We start from the raw sequence: 12,349 nt of genomic DNA on the forward strand, positions 1-12,349 counted from the left end.
ACAAGAGAGGGATGATCACCGGCTTGAAGGATGTCACGTTTGACAAGAACAAGCTATGTAAAGCATGTCAAGCCGGGAAGCAAGTTGCAACACATCATCCCATCAAGACGATGTTGTCTACCTCCAAGCCGCTCGAGCTACTTCACATGGATCTCTTTGGTCCAACTACATACAAGAGCATTGGTGGTAACCTCTATTGCCTAGTAATTGTTGATGATTTTTCACGTTACACTTGGGTTATGTTTCTAGGCGATAAGGGTGAAACTCCGGAAATCTTCAAGACCTTTGCAAGAAGAGCACAAAGGGAGTACAACTCCCCAATTGTGAAGATCCGGAGTGACAACGGCACCGAGTTCAAGAACATGAAGATTGAAGAATGGTGCGATGAAGAGGGCATCAAGCATGAGTTTTCCGCCACCTACACGCCTCAACAAAATTGAGTGGTGGAAAGAAAGAACAAGACTCTCATCACCCTAGCTAGAGCAATGTTGGATGATTATGGCACATCCGAGAAGTTTTGGGCGGAAGCAATCAACACGGCGTGTCATGCATCCAACCGAGTATATCCTCACCGACTCCTCAAGAAAACTCCATATGAGCTCATCACCGGGAAGAAACCAAATATATCATACTTTCGAGTCTTTGGTTGCAAATGCTTCATCTACAAGAAGAAAAGGCTCGGTAAGTTTGAAAGTAGATGTGATGAAGGTTTCTTTCTTGGTTATGCATCAAACTCCAAAGCATATAGAGTATTCAATCAAACCTCCGGGTTAGTTGAAGAAACATGTGATGTGGAGTTTGATGAATCTAATGGCTCCCAAGAGGAGGTTGTTGGCTATGAAAATATAGGTGATGAGGAGATTGATGAAGCTTTGAAGAAGATGTCCATTGGGGATATCAAGCCGGAAGAGGTGCATGAAGGCAATGATCAAGGGGGAGGACCTTCCTCATCTACACCAAGCACCTCCACGGCGCCCTAAATGGATGAAGATCAAGAAAAAGATGATACACAACCTCAAGAAGATGTGCCAATGCCAACACCCCAAGTTCAAGAACAAGAAGAGCAAAGTGTTCCACCACAAGCACAAGTCACCCATGATCCACCCCAACAAGCATCCACGCAAGTACCGCTAGTGAAGCATGGTCGCATCTCCAAGGATCATCCAATCGGTCAAATCATTGGTAGTCCATCAAAGGGAGTAAGAACTCGCTCTAAACATGCTTCATTTTGCGAATATCACTCGTTTGTTTCTTGTATTGAACCCACTAGCATAGAGGAAGCGCTTGAGGACTCGGATTGGGTGATGGCCATGCAAGATGAGTTGAACAACTTCACCCGCAATGAAGTTTGGGTTCTCGAAGCTCCTCCGAAAGACAAGAACATCATCGGCACCAAGTGGGTCTTTCGAAACAAGCAAGATGAACATGGGGTGGTGATACGCAACAAAGCAAGACTTGTGGCAAAAGGGTTTTCTCAAGTCAAAGGTTTGGATTTTGGTGAAACTTTTGCTTCGGTCGCAAGACTTGAAGCTATCCGTATCCTTCTTGCTTACTCTTCACATCATAACATTAAGTTGTATCAAATGGATGTGAAAAGTGCATTCTTAAATGGCGTTATTAACGAACTTGTTTATGTTGAGCAACCTCCCGGGTTTGAAGATCCGAGGAATCCTAACCATGTTTATAGGTTGCACAAGGCACTCTATGGGCTCAAACAAGCTCCAAGGGCTTGGTATGAGAGGCTTCGTGACTTCCTAATCATGCAAGCCTTCAAGATCGGGAGGGTGGACACCACGTTGTTCACAAAAGACGTCAACGGGGATCTTTTCATTTGTCAAATTTATGTTGACGATATTATCTTTGGCTCAACTAATGATTTACTAAGCCATGAGTTTGCTACCATGATGTCTAGGGAATTCGAGATGTCCATGATTGGCGAATTGACCTTCTTCCTTGGTTTTCAAGTCAAACAAATGAAGGAAGGGACATTCATCCATCAAGAAAAGTATACTAAAGATATCTTGAAGAAGTTCAAGATGGATGAGTGCAAGCCAATCAAGACACCCATGGCAACCAATGGGCATCTCGACTTGGATGTGGATGGTAAACCGGTTGATCAATCCCTCTATCGTTCTATGATAGGGTCTTTGCTTTACCTTACCGCATCTAGGCCCGATATAATGTTTAGTGTGTGCTTGTGTGCCCGCTTTCAAGCTAACCCAAAGGAGTCACACCTTTCGGCTGTGAATAGGATCCTTCGGTATCTCAAGCACACCCCTAGCATAGGCTTGTGGTACCCCAAAGGCGCTAGTTTAGATCTCTTGGGATACTCGGACTCGGATTTTGCCGGAAGCCGTGTGGATCGCAAGAGTACCTCCGGGGGTTGCCACTTGCTTGGGCGTTCTCTAGTTTCTTGGTCGAGTAAGAAGCAAAATTCCGTGGCTTTGTCCACCGCGGAAGCAGAATATATAGCGGCCGGTGCATGTTGTGCCCAAATCCTATATATGAAGCAAACCCTTTTGGACTTTGGTGTGAAGCTAGATAGGATCCCACTCCTTTGTGACAATGAAAGTGCCGTAAAAATTGCCAAGAATCCGGTTCAACACTCTCGCACAAAGCACATTGATATTCGCCATCACTTCTTGCGTGATCACGAAGCCAAAGGAGACATATCTCTTCAAGGTGTGAGATCCGAGGAGCAATTGGCGGATATCTTCACAAAACCTTTAGACGAGAGTACCTTTGTTAGGCTAAGGAATGAGCTTAATGTGTTAGATGCGGCAAACGTCATGTAAGTTGCCATGTCATATAGAAAAATGCATACATATAGGACACTTGTCTAACCATGGTAAGATAGTGATGAGCAAGGGTTTAGCTAGAGGTGGTGGTCCACTTGTTTTCCTCTAGGCTTGTAGAAAGGCTCATCATGAAGAAGCTTCCCGTGGGTTCAAACTTGACAAGTAGATCTTAATTTCTTGTTATGCATTTCTTGTCATATAGATGTGCACTTCATGTTTATTTCACTTTCGCATGTGGTTGTAGTTTGCATCATCATTGCATGCGTAAGGGTCACAAAGGAGGTCACTTGATGAAAATGAGACTTGTTTCATATACAAGATCTTAATTCATGAAAAGTGAAAAGAGCAAAGTATTAGGTGCGTTATTGCCTAGTGAGCAATGTCATGATGAGTTTGAAGTTTTCTATCTTCAATATTCCTATGACATGGCTCATACATTTTATTTGGCGTTTCGTCTCTCTTGCGGCTTTTCCTTGTGTTTAAAAAGAAATTTATTTAAGCAAGTGTGCTATCCTATCTATTTTGAGGGGTAAAGTCGCCTATGCAAGTCCATTAACTTGAGTTTATTTGAATCTTATAAGTTTATTGGACTTAGCATAGAAGAGTGAGCTGAGTGTGGGGTTTTTGGCTTCACCGGTTAAACCGACGTTCAAAGGGTCTATACCCATCGGATTAACCGGCGTTACTAAAGTTTGTCTCAGCTCAGTCAAGTTTCAGGCGTTCAACCGGCGTATACAAAAGTCAGAGCATCGGATCAACCGGTGATAGTAAATGCAAATCAGACCTAGCAATCAACCGGTGTTTTGATCAATCAACCGACGAGTACACTCTTGACAGCATCGGTTCAACCAGCGTTCAAAAACAGATCTGGTAGAGTCTCGAGTGAACTGCACCGACGCAATCAACCGGCGCTCAAACCCTAGGCGTCGGATCGACCGGCGTTAAGAAAAATCGCGGGCCCACCTGTCATATATGTCTCTTGCCCGCGCTGCCAGCCCCTGTTTCTTTCACCTCTCACGCCGAGCCGCCACCGCCCGACTCGTTCGCCTCCGCACCGCCACCTCTCGCCACCGCTCGCCTGCACACAGCGCCGCCGTTCCAAGCCGCCGCCGCGCACCCTCGCGCTCGCCCAACGCCGCCCGTGCGCACCTGCACCGTTCTGCGCCACCTGCGCTCGCCGCCGCCGCCGCTTGCTTTTCTCCCCAGCGCCGCCCGCACGAGCCTCCATCGCCAAAGCGCCGCCGTGCTCCACACCGCAGCCCCACGACGCAGCCGCAGCCCCACGCTGCAGCCGCACCCGCAGCATCATCTCGCCAGGCGCTCGCCAGGTGCTCGACGATTTGCTTGAGCTGCTTCTTTTGCGCCGCCTTCGTGTTCCGCACACCGTCAGTCGAGATGGGTCGCGAGAAGAGGAAGGGGAAGGAAGTTGTGGTCGAGAAGCCCGCTCGCAAGCGGACTCGTGTAGAGAAGGAGGCCGAGAGGGCCGAGATGGTGGCCAAGGCCGCCGAGGAGCAGGCATCAGACCGTGCTCGTCCGTTCCAGATCAGGGAGGACCCCAGAGGCAGAGGCAGAGGCAGAGGCAGGGGCATGGGCAGAGTGAGAGGTGCCAGGGCCACCAGAGCCGTGACGGCAGCAGCAGCAGAGTCAGATCAGTCAGATACAGCTGCAGATTCAGATTCAGAGGCAGAACAGTCTGAGCAGTCTCAGGGGCAGAGCACACAGGAGTCACCGACTCTACGACGGTCTGGCCGCACTCGGCAGACATCCCCAGCAGCAGAGACTTCACCAGCGACCGAGCGTCGCACTGGACCGAGGACGCGAGGAGGTCACCAGCCACAGGAGCCTCGCAGGTCCACAGCTGCAGCAGCAGCAGCTCGTAGAGCCGAGGCCCTAGAGGCCGAGCGCGCAGTGTTCCGTATGGACACTGTTGTGCGTCTGGAGCCAGGTGTGCTGCTCCAGAACTTGACCAAGGCCAATGCGGCGAAGGTCAAGAGGCTCAGGTGGAGTGTTCAGGAGGAGGACTGGTTCCCCGTGACCCGTGACAGCCGAGTCGACCGTAGGTTCTGGACGCTTCTTCAGGCCAGTTTCTACGAGACCTACCAGAGGCGGGGTCACAGGATCTTCCCGCACAGAGTGCTTGACTGGGTGTCTCTAAGGACAGCCGCAGGGGGAGCAGATGTCAGAGAGCACTTCGCTCACTTCAGGGGCCTGCCCAGGTTACTCCAGATTGAGCAGAACAGGTATATCGAGGACTGGGTCAGAGTCTTCTATGCCACGGCCTGGATTGCTCCCGAGCGTCGAGCAGTACACTTTGTTTATGGAGGCCAGGTCTTTGGTTTGTCGAGAGCGACGATAGCAGGGATTCTCGGAGTTGACTTAGTTGACGTCTCCCTGCACGAGATGGTTTACGGAGATGCAGATCCACCGCGCAGAGCGATGATTGGCGGGATTGCACCTTCTCATGAGGCGATCTCTCAGTGTTTCCGCCAGCCATTCCCTGCCTCCTACGCCAGAGTTCCCAGCCTGCTGACCCCAGAGGCATACGCAGTACACATGGCACTCCGGAGGACTTTGCTACCGAGGAGTGGCTACCCAGAGGGGTTTACAGGACTGCAGCAGCTCCTGCTTCTACACATCCTCACTCACGAGCCGTTTGACATAGTTGACTTTATTCTGGCTGAGATAGAGGATGTGATCACAGACGGGATGGGTGTGGTGCGACAGTTTCCCTTTGCACACTGGATCAGCTATATATGTTCTATGATTGTGTCAGCAGAGTCACCCATCAGCGCTCCCTACCGTCACGACGAGGCTCCCCGGTTCCCAGTTTACCGACCGACAGCTCCACAGGACCGGAGGAGGGGCAGACAGGCAGAGAGAGCTGCCATGGCGCAGTTGTCACCAGAGGCACAGGCCCGTGTGGCACAGGAGGACGAGGCACTGCTTGCCGCCGAGGCACAGCTTCCCGGAGGAGACGATGAGATACACTGGTCTGAGCTTGAGTCAGACTCCTCCGAGGACGTAGAGTACTTCCCTGCAGCAGCCCCAGCTAGTCACGACCATGAGGCAGGGGGGTCTAGAGAGCCAGCTCCAGAGTCACCAGCACCTGCTACAGTCTCTGAGTCTCAGGTGTCTCAGCCGTCCGAGCTCACCGCACTTCTACAGCAGCTCGTGACTCAGCAGAGAGAGGACAGGCTTGCACAGGAGGAGGCCAGGAGAGACCATGAGGCTCAGCTTGCTGCTATTCAGAGAGAGGCAGCCCGAGAGCGTGCAGCGACAGAGGAGCGTTTTGTCGGCCTCATTGACAGAGTTTCACAGAGGACAGACGCTCAGTTCCAGCAGATGCAGCAGGGCATGATGGCGATGTTCGGGATGATCTCCCAGCTTTACTCTCACACCGGACTCGCCCCGCAGCAGCCAGGGCAGCCCGGACTTCAGGGTGTAGGAGCACCTCAGCTTGCCGTCACACCAGCTCCTCCTCCTCCAGCCCCTACTGCAGCCCCAGCTACTACAGCGACACCGGAGACCACATTCTCGATGTCAGCACTCTTTGGGTCTGCCGGTCGTCCGCTCTTTTCACCACTGCCGGCGACCACACTCTTTCAGGACTCACCGTCAGCGGTTCAGTCGGTCGCCCTCCCTTCCTCACTTCAGGCAGCACCTTCAGGGGGAGGAGCAGTAGAGGAGTCCCTGCTTCCACAGTCGACGCAGCCGGCAGCTTCAGCGGTCACTTCTTCGGATATTGATACTTCTTCCGCTGGACCGGTTACGACTTCTACGGATCCTCTACCAGGCAGTGCCAGCACGAGAGCCTCCACGACAGTTACTCCCCCAGTGAGCTCAGACCCAGACCAGCAGCTTCCGTCTGTCACTGAGGGTGAGAGTTCTCCGTCCGACGACGACGACCCGGACCGCTTCGTCGCCGTACCACGACAGCACGACCCGTAGCTCACCTTTTGGTGCTTTGATGCCAAAGGGGGAGAGGTGTTAGGGGGAGCATCAGAGTTAGGGGGAGGGTAGAGCTAGAGAGAGCTCGTAGTTATCAGGACTTTGATTCTTTTTATCTCATTTGGTGTTAATTCATGGATATGTACATTTGTCGCTTGAGTATGCCGTTCTTTGAGACATATCTATGGATTTCGTTTGAGCCGTTGAGCTCTTTGGTCCTGCTTTCGAGTTTGCTTGTGTTTATCCTGCTTTATCTTTCTCGCTCTCTCGTTATTTATGTTTGTGTTGTCATCAATCACCAAAAAGGGGGAGATTGTAAGCATCTAGGCCCTCAAGGTATGTTTCGGTGATTAATGACAACCATTATTGTGACTAATGAGTTTGTGCAGCTTAATAGATCATTTTCGCTCATTTGGTCATATGTCAAAAGAGACCCCTCAATTTCATTATTCAAAAAAGGCGATCTCGGTATTCAACTCAATTTTATGTCAAGACTAAGGATCTTTCTAGTCCTAAGTGTCATAAGGTTGAGAAGGACACTTAGGTTAGTATAGGTTTTATAGTTTTGTAGTGATCGCACTATTAAGAGGGGTTAAGGCTAAGTAACTTGAGCATGGACATGATCATTTGAAAATGGATGCACACTATGGTCACTCAGGTTTCTAGAAGTTCAAATAAGTGGTTCTCAAACTATATCTCAAGAATATTTGGATTTCATTCAAGACTCAAATCAGAAAAGACAAAATCAGAAAAAGTCTATACACCGGTTTAACCGACGCTCTCAATTTTCTATACGTCGGTTAAACGAAGTCAGCAGAGTCTGGACAAATTCAATACACCGGTTAAACCGACGTGTTTGAAATTAACGTCGGTGCATTAGTCCAGAGTTGGTTTTTCCAGGGTATTTCAAGTTCTATACACCGGTTAAACCGACACTGTTTAAATCAAGACGTCGGTGCAATTGACCAGTGAGATGGTTTTTCAGAGGAATTCAAAAGTTGTACTCATCGGTTAAACCGACGATAGGTTTGAGTTAACGTCGGTGCAGTTGTCCAGAGACTTAGTTTTTCAGTGGATCAGTGGACAACTACACTCACCGGTTAAACCGATGGTACGTCGGTCAATCTGCCCAACTTGTAACGGCTAGTTTTCAGAAGAGGCAGTTTACATTCACCGGTTAAACCGACGATGACAAATGGAGGGACGTCGGATTAACCGGCGCTACGCAGTTTTCTGGCAGCTTTTCTCCAACGGCTCTATTTGTGTGAGCTGCCTATATATACCCCTCCAATGGGTCATTTCGCCCACTCTTGACAACAGGCAACATCCATACACTCATACTATAGTCAAGAGCCACCTTGAGCTTCATCATTCACATACTTGTGCATTCAATCAATCAAGAAGCAAGATTAAGGACTTGAGTAGAGAGAAGCTAGTGTGCATCCGTTCTTGGTGATCGGTTCTTGCTCAAGTGAAGGCCTTAGCTTGTTACTCTTGGTGATTGGCATCACCTAGGCAATCTTGGTGATCGAGGTGTTTTCTCGCGGAGCTTGCCAAGGATTGTGGGAGCCCGGAAAAGAAGATTGTACGTGGCTTGATCTCCACCACGCCGGGATGGTGAACGGAGACTCTTAGTGAGCGCCCTCGTCTCGGTGACTTGGGAGGTGACAAGACTCTTTGAGAGTGTCACAACGTGGATTAGGGGTGTGTGCCAACACATCGATACCACGGGAAAAAATCCGGTCGTCTCTTGTCCACTCTCTTTATTCAAGCATTTTCTTTCATGCAATTTACTCATGTGCTTGACTTAGAGATCATAACTTAGCTCTACCTTGCTAATCTTTACTTTGTTTTTATCTCTCTTAGCTTGTGTAGGTAGCTTAGTTATCCGGTTGGTGAATTGGTGCCCTACTAGTATTGCATAGGTTAAGGTTGCTTTACCTTGTTTTAGAAATTGAAAAAGGCCCAATTCACCCCCCCCCCTCTTGGTCCATCGATCCTTACATGGGGTACACGGCAGGTGGTGACAGCCCTGTCCGTCCGGCGTAACAGCGGTGTTGCGTTTAGCGTACTCCCCGACGTTCGGGTTCGGTGTAGGAGTTCATGCAAAGAGATAACGGAACTGGACATTCTCCAACGCGGGACCTTCTCCCCGCTATCCCATTTTCCTGGCACCTGTAGTCCTAACCATGTCCTAACATAACCCCAGCTTTGGATAGAAGCACTAGGACACCTAACCTAGCCTAAGCTCCAGCTGACTTAACATAGGATAGAGTAGTCTCTTTCTTGTGTCGTTTCTCTCTTTTATTCCTTCCTCTTGGAGTTTGGATGTGTGTTGTGTCACATTACCTTGACTTATTCTTTACCTGGACTTACCCCTGTTAGAGTTTTACCTATTGCTTGAGGCATAATGTCATGGTTAATGTTAAGTACAATACCTTTGCCGCTGCCGTCCTTTGGGACACAAATAAATGACGATACCCTTACTCTCCGGGTGAAATGCTACAATGGTATATCTGTGCGCTTGCGGATCCATCTGTAATCGTATTGATTATACCACGAGAGTGGCACCCCTTGGGTGCAGTTGCTAGGATGGGTTTGGCGCCCTCATTTCTAGTGACTGCACTAAGGACCGCCAACAGGCAATTCTCGCAAACCTAGTATCGACTTAAGAAATGCCAACAAGCATTTCTGGCGCCGTTGCCAGGGATGGCATGTGAACAAAGATATTGTGCTGATATTAATCTAGGCTTTGTACTCAGGATATAGTGTTTACTCTTTCAGGCTAATGTCACTTTATGTCTTCTTTTATTTTTGATTTGAAAAAAGACAGTGGTAGTGTATGACTGGTTTCTCCCTGCCGGAAAACTACACAGACAATCAAAAGAGGCTCGTGAGAAGGGCACGACCTCGCGTCATTCCTCCTCTTGCCATCCTCCCAGCACAGGAACCCATTTAGGAAGCACCACCTGTTCCTGAGGCTATGGCTGAAAAGACTCTCCGCGAGTTCTCTGTCCCCTCCACCGACAACATGGCCACTGGCCCCAACATCAACGTCGGGGATATGAACTTCGAGCTCAAATCAAGCCTCATTAACATGGTGCAGGCTAGCCCATTCTGTGGCAAGCCAAATGAGGACGCAATTGCACACTTGCAGAATTTTCTGGAGCTCTGCGACACTGTTGTCATACGGGGTGTCACCGCCGACGTTGTCAAGCTTCGTCTGTTTCCCTTTTCCCTGTTGGGGAAGGCGAAACAGTGGTTTTATAAGAAAAAAGACATCGACACTTGGGCCAAATGCTCCAAGGCGTTCCTCGCAAAGTTCTTTCCGTTGGGCAAAACAAATGCCCTGCACGGAAGAATATCAAGTTTCCAGCAGACGGGGATGGAATCCATCCCAGAAGCTTGGGAGAGGCTGCAGGAATACATCCTGGCCTATCCTCATCATGGCATGGACGAGTGGCTCGTCCTTCAAAGCTTCTACAATGGGCTCACAACGACATCTCGGGCCAATATTGATGCCGCTGCTGGAGGAGCCTTCCTCGACCTGACCATAGCCAAAGCCAAAGCATTGGTCGAGAAGATGGTTTCCAATCAGGGGTGGAGCAATGAACGACACTAACCCTACACGAAAGGCATGCATACCATCAAGGAGACGGATATGATTGCCGTGAAGCTGGACCTCCTCATCAAGAAGATGGAGGAAGGGAGCAAACAACCGATCCATGCTCCCGTATACGCCATGGGTTCACACTTCACGTGCGAAGTCTGTGGTAATGAAGGACATTCAGGGAACGACTGCCCAGAAACCCATGAAGACTGCGCCTACCTCAACAACAACAACAACGGGTACCATCCACAACAAGGAGGCCAGGGGTGGAACCAGCCACGTCCACCGTTTCATGGAGGTAACAACTACAATCCTTCTTATAATTCAAATTTGAATTCGAACCAACCTCCCTTGAGAGAACTTGTTCTTGGCCAAGTTAAAATAAATGAAAATATAAATAAAAAGCTTTTGGCCAACGACAAATCCCTGGAAAGTTTAAATGTTAAACTTGAAACTCTGTCTTCAATGCTTAAAAATCAGTTAAGTTTCAATAAAATGATCAAAACCCAGCTTGCACAAATTGCTGCTTCGTTACCTGCTGTTGAAAGAGGGAAGATCCCGGGACAACCCGAGTCTCCCGTTGAGAATGTTAGCATGGTGTCTACCGGACGGGGTAACTCGTCCCAAAGGCCACCACACATCAACCATGCAGGTAGATACAATCCCCCAAGGAACGATGTCTGGGATGGCATGGTGACAGTAGTGCAGGAGGATCCAGGGGTCCCCATGATCAGTTGCACGATCTACATCAAACACTTCGCGCGTTGCCTTTGCGATCTAGGGGCAAGTGTGAATATAATGCCCAAGGTAATATATGAAGCACTTGAATATCCTGCTCTTTCCCCCAACAACTATGCTCATACATCTTGCAGATTTGACCATTCGGTATCCCGAAGGGATAGCCAAACACGTCTTCGTACGAGTACGAAACTCCTTCGTCCTTGCTGATTTTGTGGTAATGGATATGGAGGGCGACCTTGGAGTCGACCTCGTACTTGGGCGACCATTCCTAAGGTCTGCCAAGGCAATGTCGGAAAGGAAGAAATCCGCTTCCGAGTCGGTAGGGAGGATATGTTTTTCAGGTTCAAGAAAAGAGAGGAGCAACACTTCATGATTCAACAAGACAGCGAAGGGCATGCACTCTGGGGTGCACTGGAACCTCAGCCAGAACACCGACCCCCACTCCTAGAAGAAAGAAGAAGGCAAAGATGGTATGGCAAAAGGTCGAGAGTTCGGCCTCGTCCACTTCTCCAGGACGAGTCGACCAATGGTAAGAATGATGGAGAAAAGTCGTGCACATCGGACTATAAACGACGTGCCCTTGCCAAAGGTAAATTGGTATTTATCTCATATTTGCTTCTTCCACTTTTTAAATTCTCTTTGCACCTCATTTGATTTCACAACTGCATGTTTGGAATTTTGAAAATTGTTTTCTGCATGCTGGAATTTTTCTAGCAACTTTTCCCTTTTCACAAAAATACCAAAAATATTTTCTGAGTTCTAAAATCCTTTGGGAAAAATAATTTGGACATCTTGTCGAGCAAACTTTTGGCCGTGCACCATATTTTCAAAGTTCTTGACTGTTGAGGAAGCAACAAGCCGAAAGGGGGCACCAGGGGGCCCACCCTGGGGCCGGCCGACCCCACAGGTCGGCCGACCCAAGGCCAACGACTCCTGGGCCCCACCATCTCCAACGGCTCTATGGCCGTTATTCCTGGCTCCTCCTCGGGTGCACTCGCCCAGATCCTTTTAAATAGAGGCCCAGAGGGGGTGAGGAGCTCTCATGCTCACTCTCTTCACTCTCACTCCCTCTCACACATTCCTGCTCAGATTTCTATTGGATTTTGGCTCAAGTTTGATTGCAAGAAAACTCTCTCTCTCATTTATTTGCTGCAAGTTTGTCTACACACTTGGAGGAACAACTTTCGGGTAAGAGTTTCATTTTCATTTCGCAAACGTAACCCGAATCGAGTTGTTCTTGTTCGTTCTTGTT

The 12,349-nt window shown here is 49.1% G+C and overlaps 1 non-coding gene across 1 annotated transcript; it reads right to left on the bottom strand.

Annotated features, from left to right (window-relative positions):
* Positions 1-10,090: 10,090 nt before the first annotated feature.
* LOC120696275 lies at positions 10,091-10,199 on the bottom strand. Its single transcript, XR_005684053.1, has one exon. It is a non-coding gene; the product is annotated as a small nucleolar RNA R71 (small nucleolar RNA).
* Between the last annotated feature and the right edge of the window lie 2,150 nt (positions 10,200-12,349).

This window comes from Panicum virgatum, chromosome 2K (assembly GCF_016808335.1).
Source record: "Panicum virgatum strain AP13 chromosome 2K, P.virgatum_v5, whole genome shotgun sequence".
NCBI classification, from domain to species: domain Eukaryota; kingdom Viridiplantae; phylum Streptophyta; class Magnoliopsida; order Poales; family Poaceae; genus Panicum; species Panicum virgatum.